The 11,667-nt window shown below is 38.7% G+C and overlaps 1 pseudogene; it reads left to right on the top strand.

Moving 5' to 3' along the window:
- The first annotated feature begins 1,091 nt into the window (after nt 1-1,091).
- Nucleotides 1,092-2,171, top strand: LOC143274039 (speckle-type POZ protein pseudogene; annotated as a pseudogene).
- The last annotated feature ends 9,496 nt before the right edge of the window (nt 2,172-11,667 follow it).

The raw sequence follows: 11,667 nt of genomic DNA, 5'->3' as shown, positions 1-11,667 counted from the left end.
CTGACCTCCATGTTGTGAACACTGAGACCCCTGACAGGGTAAGGAACCACCTCTTTCCCATCATGATAGTGGGAGGATTTAGTGTAAAACCCTGAGAAGAGGAAATAACAGCTGTGTAGGAATGGACACCATCCCTATTTTATTTAAGATGAAAAAATAAGCAAAATACACTTGTGCTGGTTTTTGTGGGTTCCCAACTTAACAAGATATGGAATTAACTAAAACCCTAAAATGGAGGTCACAACAGAGAGAAGAGTTTTGCTTCATTTGAAGTAGATAGATCCACTTTAAGGACAGATTTTGAGGTAAAATGACTCAAATTTTTAATCCGGATCTCAGAGCCTGAAGACACACCCCTTTAATCCAGATCTTGAGGTTGGAAGACACACCCTAAATGTGGCCACACCCTGTGCTGGATACCTATAAAAGGACAGGGAAGCAGGAAGCTTTTGCTATTTGCCTGCTTGCCCTCACCTTGCAGCAAGTCCATCCCTTCCCTGGCAATAGAGAATTTTTGGAACTCCAGCATATACTGAAGACCAGTGGACACATCCAAAGTCCTGGACTGAGTAAGTACTGGAATCTTGGTCTTTCCCTTCATAGGTAGTGTGGGATTAGCAGGACTGCAGCCCAAATTCATTCTAATAAATCACCTTTGATGATATATATATATGTATATATCAATATATATATATATATACAAATATATTCCTTGTATATATTTTGTTCCTCTAGAGAACCCTAGTGCAACATTTTTTATATGAATTAATAGAATGAGTGATCCAAACTATCCAAAAGCTATGTATAATTGTCAAAACAAGTTACCTATTGACCTAAGATTCAATCTAGGAAATAATGGAGTGATATAAGGGTATCAAGTAGCCTAGACAGTGTTCTCTGAAATTAGCATTGATATCTGGATAGAAAATATCAGAGACCAAACTTTTCAGCCTTGTAGAAGAGGGAACAGATGAGAAATAAAAACTAAAATCAAAATCCTGTCTGTTATTGCGTCTCACAGGGTAAAGAGAAAACAATTGCTAGTTCTTCATTGTCAATCCAGTTGAACATTCAAACTACCTGCAGGAGAAATGGCAGGAAATGAGATCGCTCAGAGATCGGACCACACAAAAATCAGCGATCAGGACTTTTCTTACAGGTGGACCATCAGCAACTTCCCTTTCATTGCTGAGGAAATGCGGCAAAACATTAGAAGCCCCACTTTCTCAATAGGAGCCAATGACAAATGGTGTTTGAGAGTACACCCGAACGGAGTCGATGAACAAAGTGCAGATTACCTGTCAGTTTACCTAGTGTTGCTCAACTGCCTAAAGAGTCATGTTTGGGCAAAGTTCCAGTTCTGGATCATAAGTGCAGAAGGAGAGAAAATGAAAGTCAAGAAGAGCCCAAGAGCCTTTAGGTTAGTGCCAGGCCAAGACTGGGGTTACAAAAAGTATATTCTTCGAGATTTTCTCTTGTCCCATGCATTTTGGCTTCTCCCAGATGACCAGCTCACCCTTGTATGCAAGGTGAGTGTGGCTCCGGTCTCTTTGAGCCTCTCTGACCAGAAAAAGAAGCCAGGAATTCTGGTCCCCAGATGCACATTGGCAGATGAGCTAGGAGAGCTGTGGAAGAATTCCCAATTCACAGACTGCTGCCTAGTAGTAGCTGGCCAGGAATTTCGGGCTCACAAGGCCATCTTAGCAGCTCGCTCTCCAGTTTTCAGAGCCATGTTTCAACATGATATGGAGGAGAGCAGAAAGAATCGCGTTGAGATCCCTGACCTGGAGCCACAAGTCTTCAAGGCAATGATGGACTTCATTTACACAGGAACAGCCCCAGACCTCAATAGCATGGCAGCTGCCTTGCTGGCAGCTGCTGACAAGTATGGCTTGGAGCGTTTGAAGGTCATGTGTGAGGATGCCCTCTTCAGGGACCTCTCTGTGGAGAATGCTGCCCACACTCTCTTCCTGGCTGACCTCCACAGCTCAGGGCAGCTGAAAACCCAGACACTGGATTTCATTACAGCTCATGCTTCTGAGGTCTCTGAGACCTCAGACTGGAAGACAATGGTGGGCTTATATCCCCACTTAGTAGTTGAAACTTATGGTTCCAGGCCTGCTCACTGCCCTTTCCTGGAGCACCCTATTAAATGCTTGAAGCGATCCTAGGACCTGGCAAACCTTTTCCTATACTTGTCTCCCAGAAACAGCAGTCATGGTGTTACCAATGATACAATGATAGACTATGGCATGTGTGGAAAGTTTCCAGTGAAACTAGGGAAAAACTACATGGTGGCTGAGTCGTAATACAGAGATGTAAAGGAGTCAATGTCAGGTTGAGGGAGGGGGGAGCCTTGGACTCTGGTACAGTCTGCACAGCCTCTACCCTGTTGTTATACTGCTTTGATTTTTATCTAAGGAGTTAGAATCTGAAATTCATTTTAACTGTTGGCATCGAGTACATTACAACAGGGTTTCTTTGGAGAAACCTCTCTGGATTGGACTGAGCAGAAGTTATGATCAAGGACACAGAAAGGAGAAAACAAACATGAGTGTTTGATTACAAGGGAAGCAAAGATAATGAAGAAGGTTTTTTCCAAACTCAGTGTTTGGGACAGGAGAGAGGACTCAGTTGGCAAAAGCAATTGCTGCTCTTTCAGAGAACCTTTTTTTCAGTTCTCCTCTTTTCTCCATGGACACATCCATCCCAAATAAATAAAATACCCAAATAAAATATCAAATGAATAAAAATTGTAAAATCAACTTATGGATTCCAGTGGTGTTTCTGTTTAAAATGGCCATTTAATCCATCCAACTGTGCTCAGCTATAGAAGTTGGTGCACTGTCTTCACACACACACACACACAAACAATCAATGAGACAATATTTAATGAATTCTGTTACACTTAGAGATTGGTGCCTAGTCCAGTATACATCACTTGGGAGCAGATACTGATATTTACAGCCAAACATTAAGCAGAACTCAATGAACCTCAAGGAAGAGAGGAATGCAGGGTTGTAGGAGGCATCAAAGACACAAGGGTACAGAATTCACAGAGTATGGTGTTATTTTAGTTGTACTGAAATGTTATTTTAATTTTATGTTAATAAATAAAGTTGCCCTGGGGTCAGAGCTATTAGAGCCATAGCAAGAGCGTGGTGGTTAGAAGAGCTAGGTAGATTTCTGTGTGTTCAGGGATACAGCCAGTATTGGAGACATACGCCTTTAAGACCTGGAGGGCGGTACTTACAGGCAGTGATGAGGCAGTCATGTGGTTGGGTTTACAACCAATGAGAAGGCAGAACAGAAAGACTATTTAAACACAGACAAACAGGAAGTAGCTCTTGCAGGGAAGTTAGGAGCACTGCAGGAGGTAAGATTTTATCTCTGAGCTCTGACCTCTCGGCTTTCTCTTTTACATTGGCTCTGTGTTTCTTATTTTAATAAGACGATTGGTTACATCTACATCTGGCGCCCAATGTGGGGCAAATCCATTAAAAACTGCTTGGAGCCGGAGCAGCCGGCTCCCTAGCCCCGGCCCAGGTCTGCTTGGGCTCAGGCCGGACTGTGAGCTGCTTGCTTAAAGCCAGTGCTACAAACAACTCAGGCCTGCCCTGCTAAACAGGGCCCCTGCCTGTAAAGCCAAGCCTTGACTCAGCTCAAGAGAAAACAAGTGGCTGGATTTAAGCTTTAGCCAGCTATGCTTTCACTTTCACTTTCGCTTTCACTTTCGCTTTTGCTTTCTCTCTGTCTCTCTGTTTCTCTCTCTCTCTCTCTCTCTCTCTCTCTCTCTCTCTCTCTCTCTGGATTCACACTTAGGACACTAGGTGGCTCTTTTGAAATTCGCTGGGATTTCTACTGTTCTACGCAGATTTGGTAAGTCATAAAGGAAACTATTTAAAAGAAAAATTTTTTTTCCACATTTAAAAAGAATGGGTTTCCTGTGTACATTGGAAGAATGGGTTTTGTTTGAAATTTTAGGCAGTCTGACAATGGAACAACTATATGAAAAGATTAGTATTATGGGAATTATGCAGTTTATCACCATGCTTATTCTCATTTTACTATTTAAAAAGATAGTCGATTTAAGTGCCAGGATAACAGCTTTAGAAAAACCTGTTAAACCTGTAAAAATTCAGACAGGAGAAATTAACCGTGAAGTTGGTTCATGTTTGGATCATAAGGTTACAGAAAGAAAGCCTGTTTTCACACAGTCACCCTTAATTTATCCTGTAACCGTACAGCAGATGCCTGATCAAATGGCTACACAAAATATTTGGGCTCCAATTGAACTGATGGATTTAAAAAGGTTTAAGGAGGCAATAGTATCTTATGGCATGCATTCCCCATATGTAAAGCAAATGTTAAACTCTTGGTCAACATATAATAGGATTATACCACAGGACTGGCAGGACCTTGCACAAGCTGTTCTGGAACCCAGCCAGAGACTTCAATTTCTAACGTGGTTTAAGGAGGAAGCTAGAAACGTAGAAAAACAATGGACGGATAAAGGAATACAAGTTTGTCAGGATCAGCTTATTGGAGAAGGCCAATATGCTTCAATACAAACACAATGTTTATATGATGTTCAAACCCTAATTTTATGTCGAATGGCAGCCTTGAATGCATGGGACAGAGTTGAGGAACCAGGAAAAAAACCTGAGTCATTCACAAAGGTTATGCAAGGCCCAAAAGAATCTTTCACAGATTTTTTAGAAAGACTGGCTTCAGCAGTAAACAAAATGGTCTCAGGATCAGAAGCTAGTAAGGCAATAATTGAAGCTTTGGCATTTGAGAATGCGAATGCAGCATGCAAAAGAATAATCAGGCCGTTAAAGGCAAGATCTGTACCTTTGGAAGATTGGATTAGAGAAACAATTAATGTTGAGGTTGATGAGCATGATGATACGTGGGTAGGAGAAGTAATTTCAAAAGGTTTGAGGAGTGTTAGATGTTTTGGGTGTGGAAAGCAAGGACATTTTAAAAGGGACTGTAAACAGGTCATTCCTAGAAGCAATGTTTCTTCAAGGAACAATGGCAACAGAATGCCCCTTCCTTCTGGAGTATGCAGAAGGTGTGGTAAGGGAAAACACTGGACCAATGAATGTAGATCAACAAAGGACAGACAGGGTAATCCTTTGCCTCAGTTTTCGGGAAACTCCCAGAGGGGCCTCATGCAGGCCCCCATTGCAAAACCAGTTCAAACCTTTCCTGCAGCTGTAGAGGAAATCCCTGCTCTGAGAGATTAAATAACCAAATGACTATTGGAATAAATCATGCTGGTCAGGATGATGAAACAGAGAGAATAGAAAATTCAGGAGAAAACATAAAGAAAATTTTTTGGCAAACTTCTATTAATGAACAGAGACCAAAATTAATGATAAAAATAAATGGTGTTTGGTTGTCTGGTCTGGTAGACACAGGTGCGGACGTTACCATAATTGCACCAGAATTTTGGCATCCAGCTTGGCCTCTTCAGGAGGTAAACGTTCAACTGTTAGGAATTGGGACATTATCTCAGGTGAAACAGAGTGCAAGATGGCTGGAATGTATAGGTCCAGAAGGACAGAGAGGAAAATTAAAACCATATGTGGCTAACATAGCTATGAACCTGTGGGGTCGAGACTTGTTGCAACAATGGAATACTCAGATTAAAATCCCTCCAATCTCAGAAACAAATCATAAACTAGTACATGTTTCTGAGAGAAATATTAGAAGGCATTATTTTGAGTGGTCACCAGCCATCCATATTATACAAGAACAGGGCACAACAACTGATAATCTTCCAAAAATACCAACAGCTCTACCTTTAAAATGGTTAACAGACAAGCCTGTATGGGTTCAGCAATGGCCTTTAATAACAGAGAAACTCCAGGCTTTAGAAGAGCTGGTAGAAGAACAGTTAAATGCTCAGCATATTGAACAGTCAACCAGCCCTTGGAATTCTCCTGTATTTGTTATTAAAAAGAAATCTGGTAAATGGAGAATGGTAACAGACCTTAGAGCAATTAACAAAGTAATTCAGCCAATGGGCTCTCTACAATCTGGAATTCCTTTGCCTACTCTGTTACCAAAAGGATGGCCTCTCATAGTTATTGATTTAAAAGACTGTTTCTTTTCAATACCCTTACAAGAAAAAGACAAAGAAAGATTTGCTTTCACAGTGCCTACTTATAATAATTCTCAACCGGTTAAAAGATTTCAATGGAGGGTCCTCCCACAGGGAATGTTAAATAGCCCAACACTGTGCCAATATTTTGTACAACAGCCATTGGAAGTGATACGTAAAAAATTTCCTAAATCTATAATTTATCATTATATGGATATTTTACTAGCTGACTCAAATGCAGATACTTTAGAAAGAATGTTTGAAGAAGTAAAGAAAATTTTGCCTTGCTGGGGATTACAAATTGCTCCCGAAAAGATACAAAGAGGAGATTCTATTAATTATTTAGGATATAAAATAGAGCTACAAAAAATTAGACCCCAAAAGGTGCAAATTAGGAGAGATAGACTACAGACTCTTAATGACTTTCAAAGATTATTTGGAGATATTTCTCATCTACGAACTATTGTTGGGGTAAAAAATGATGAACTGACTAATTTGTTCAAAACCTTAGAAGGTGACAAGGACTTAAATAGTCCAAGAGAATTATCACCTGAAGCTGAGAAAGAATTGGCCTTGGTAGAAAAGAAAGTACATGAAGGGCATGTGGATCGTATTGATCCAAAGCTGGATTGCATTTTGGTTATTTTACCTTCTAGGCATTCCCCTACTGGAATATTAATGCAGAGGGAAGATATTATATTGGAATGGATATTCTTACCAAATAAACCAAATAAAAAATTAAAAACTTATGGGGAAAAAATCTCTGACTTGATTTGGAAAGGAAAATTGAGACTTCGTCAATTAGCAGGAATAGACCCAGCAGAAATTGTTGTACCTTTAACTAAGGAGGACATTGAAAAATTATGGACAGAAAGTGAACCTTGGCAAAGAGCTTGCAGTAATTTTTTGGGAGAAATTAACAGCAAATATCCCAAAACAACAGAATTGAATTTATAAAGAGAGCTGATTGGATCTTGCCTCGAATTGTACGGCAAAAACCCATATCTGGAGTTCGTACATTTTATACAGATGCCAACAAACAAGGAAAGGCAGGTTACAAATCAGAAAATTTAAGTAAAGTGGTACAAAGTCCTTATAATTCAGTGCAAAAATCAGAATTGTATGCTATTCTGTTGGTATTAATGGATTTTTCAGAACCTCTCAACATAGTAACTGACTCTCAGTATGCTGAAAGAGTGGTATTACATATTGAGACTGCAGAATTTATCCCTGATGCTTCAGAATTAACTTCACTATTTATTCAATTACAAGATACAATCAGGAAAAGGAGTCATCCTTTATATATAACTCACATCCAATCTCATACTGGTCTGCCAGGCCCTTTAGCACAAGGCAATGATGAGATTGATAAATTATTGATAGGAAATGTGCTGGAGGCCTCAGAATTTCATAAAAAACATCATGTCAATAGTAAAGGTTTAAAAAAAGATTTTTCCATAACCTGGCAACAAGCCAAAGAAATAGTAAAGAAATGTCCTACTTGTTCCTTCTATAATCAAACGCCATTACCAGCAGGATGTAACCCAAAGGGTACTCAGAGGAATGAAATCTGGCAGATGGATGTGTTTCACTTTGCAGAATTTGGAAAATTGAAATATGTACACCACACCATTGATACTTATTCAGGATTTCAATGGGCAACTGCTCTGAGTTCTGAAAAAGCTGATTCTGTAATCACTCATTTGCTAGAAGTTATGGCCATCATGGGTATACCTGCACAAATCAAAACTGACAATGCTCCATCATATGTCTCTGTTAAAATGAAACAGTTTTTTGATTATTACAAAAGAAAGCATATTACAGGTATACCACATAATCCTACAGGTCAAGCAGTTATAGAAAGAGCAAACAGAACTCTAAAGGATATGCTAAATAAACAGAAAGGAGTAACAAAAACCCCCAGAAATAGACTGCATAATGCTCTATTAACTTTGAATTTTCTGAATGCCAATGAGAAAGGAACAACAGCTGCAGAGAGACATTGGGTAATAGAAAAAGCTACAGAATTAAATCAACCTATATACTTTAAGGATGTGCTGACCTCAGAATGGAAACCAGGGTATGTATTACGTTGGGGACGAGGTTTTGCTTTTGTTTCTACAGGAGAAGATAAGCTGTGGATACCATCAAAATTGATAAAGGTTCGATTTGAACAAGAGAAACCTCTTAATTAGAGGAGGTGATAGTTCATCAACCAGCATGAACATCCAATTTAAACTAACTTGTACCAGTAACACATGCCTTTTCATTTAATCAGATAATAACTTGCCAAAAAGGAACATCCCCAAAATTAGTCTTGGGGAAAGGTTTTTGTTTTTTGTCTTTTAGGAGGATGAAGGTTAAGGAATCTGAAGAACACAAGACAAATGAGACAACTGAAGAAAAGGGACAAATCATCTATCCCAGGAAACAGAGTGAAATGGCGTATGGGTATATATTATCTAAAAAAAAAAAATTTTATGTCTTCTTAAATGTTTGTTTCTGCTTTTCTCTAAAGATTTAACACTATTGGTCTTCTAATAGTCCCAGTTCAATTAAAATTTAAAGCTGACTTTGGAGTTGGAGAATGGCTCTCTCCTTCTTTAAACTCAAGCATGTTGTTAAAAGGAAAATACAAACTCCCTGTATCATGCCAGAATAAAAGAGCCATTTTCTGTTGTGGGACAGGTCAAAAGCCAAATTAATTAAGGGACTATTCTATTACTAATCTCAACTCTTTGATTCTATTCTGATTCTTTAAACTTTTCTTAAATTATAAATTTTATATCAAAATTTATAAGATTAATATATACATATACATTTTAAACTTTGTTAAGATAGGAATGGTCATATAGAGTACTAACTAATTCTAGAAAAAAGGCTTCAATTAGCTGCATATATATGTCTTTGTGTTCGAGTCTCTTATCAGTTTTCTGCAGGAAATCACAGCCAGGCCTAACATCAACTGAAGTCTCCAGGAAGAAGATGGGGCCCCACAACAACAATAACAACAATTCCACGTGGACAATAATAATATCGCTAAACTGACAAACATCATCTACAGATCAGCTTTGAACTACAAGGTGCTCAGGGAAATTTTGAGATGACTAGCTGAGATGATCCAGTCTCACAGACTACTTGAATAAGGACTTGAGATAAACCCTGAACTTTGGCTTTATACACAGACTGGATAATAATGAAGGATATAGTTACCTTTCCTAGAATTTGACAATTAACCTAAATTTTTCTTTCAGGATAAAGATAACTTCGCCCATACCCAGCAGGAAGCCATTTTAAGAATATGACACCCACATTGCCAAAGAAGTGGTGTAGGGCAGGTGGTTTTTTGGTTCTTTTAATGGGTTTTGGGTCTGGGATAATTTTCATTGTTTAGGGGGGTTGGTTACAAGTTGTTGTCAAGGGTTAGGAAAAAGGCTAAGCAAAGGAGATTAGATTAAAGGTTCTTGTTTAAAAAAAAGAAAGAAAGAAAGAAAGAAAGAAAGAAAGAAAGAAAGAAAGAAAGAAAGAAAGAAAGAAAGAAAGAAAAGAAAAGTAAAGAAAAAGATAATTACTAGTTTTAAATACTTTACATTATTACCAACTATTAGGATATAAAGAAATGAAAGTTAGTAGTTATAGACATTACAATAGAAATTGTAGTCATATTAGATACGTTTTAAAAATTGAGCAGATATGTTTTAGACAGGTCATTTTCAAACCCTTCAGAGATCTACCGAATATGGCATTTAAAATGTTTTAATAACTTAGAAATTTTTCTTTTTTGAAAAATTGTCGGCTCCTGGCAGTACCAATCTACTTCAGAGAAAATATGGGCATTGAAGAAACTGCATATGGAGTTAACTTTCATTGTGGCAAAAGTTAGCCACTGGACAACAAAGTATCCTCAAATCAACAGGACAAAATGGACAGACAGAACACGAAACAAAGGACTACCGATTCCTGCCAAAACAAGTGTGGTTATGGCTTTATCAAAAGGCATCTTCTGAGGCCAGGACAATATGGCACCATCCCTGAAGTGGACTTCACAATCCGGAAAAGGTACAGTGTCCTTTTCTTTGAAGGCAGCTGAACAGGCAGTGGGCCGATGGCTTCTGTTGTGCAATGGAACAGCAACTGAAAGCTCACGCCTCTCAATAGTAGACTGGCATTTAATAGAGGGATGTGGAGAAGAAGGGGATGCTGAGATGAAGCCATATATACACAGCCAAGAAGAATGGACAGCTGAATTCAAAAACCATCAACAATTTCCAGAATTTAAAATCCTGAATCATGACATGACACTAGTGGAATTCAGGTGTTTCTGGTACGTGGACTGCTCTCACCCAATGTGAGGTTGAACTGTTGACCTTGTGTACAACCTACTTCACAAATGAGTCTGTCAGATACGATAAGCCTATAGGCTGAAGAAGATGCCCCAACACTGCGGAGAAACCTCAGGTGACTTTCCAGGCAGCTGGCTGTTTCTGTCAACTCAAAAAAATTTTGGAAGTTGCTTTTGTGCACTTCTTGTTTTTATTTTTGTTAGCTAATATTATTTCCTTCTTGGGTCTCTGAGGGAGTTGAAGATTATTTAGTTATAGTTGAAGATTAATTAGGATAGAAAGTGAATTAGATACATTTTGGACTTACTAAAATAGGATAGATAAGGGAATTATTTTCTCTGATTTGTCAAATACAAATGGACTAGACATTGTTTAGGTATTTGTTACTTGTATATATTGTATATGGTTATTGTACTTTTGTATATAGTTTTTCTTTTGTTAGTTATAACCTTTTGCCTTTTTTCTTTTTATTAAAATAGAAAAGGGGAAATATGGTGATATTTTATTTGTACTGAAATGTTATTTTAATTTTATGTTAATAAATAAAGTTGCCCTGGGGTCAGAGCTATTAGAGCCATAGCAAGAGCATGGTGGTTAGAAGAGCTAGGTAGATTTCTGTGTGTTCAGGGATACAGCCAGTATTGGAGACATACGCCTTTAAGACCTGGAGGGCGGTACTTACAGGCAGTGATGAGGCAGTCATGTGGTTGGGTTTACAACCAATGAGAAGGCAGAACAAAAAGACTATTTAAACACAGACAAACAGGAAGTAGCTCTCGCAGGGAAGTTAGGAGCACTGCAGGAGGTAAGATTTTATCTCTGAGCTCTGACCTCTCGGCTTTCTCTTTTACATTGGCTCTGTGTTTCTTATTTTAATAAGACGATTGGTTACATCTACACACAGAGTCCACTAACAGGCTTCATAGGGGCTCACAGAGACTGAAGAGACCATCACAAAGCATGCATGGGTCTGTACTAAGTCCTCTTTGTACTTACTGTGCTTGTTAGCTAAGGGGGTTTGTGGGAGTCCTAACACAGGAGTATGGAGAGTCTCTGAACTGTGTGTCTGATATTGGAAAATTTCCTTCCTTCTGAGTTGGTTCCTCTAGCCTTGATATGAGGGTTTGTGCCTACTATTATTACATTTTGTTATCTTGTGTTCATTTCATATCCCCAGAAGACCTTTGCTTTTCTGAAGGTAAGCAGAGGAGT

The sequence above is a fragment of the Peromyscus maniculatus genome, chromosome 6 (genome assembly GCF_049852395.1).
Source record: "Peromyscus maniculatus bairdii isolate BWxNUB_F1_BW_parent chromosome 6, HU_Pman_BW_mat_3.1, whole genome shotgun sequence".
Classification (NCBI taxonomy): Eukaryota; Metazoa; Chordata; class Mammalia; order Rodentia; family Cricetidae; genus Peromyscus; species Peromyscus maniculatus.
The sequence above is the reverse complement of the archived record's forward strand: the minus strand, read 5'-3'. Positions and strand labels throughout refer to the sequence as shown.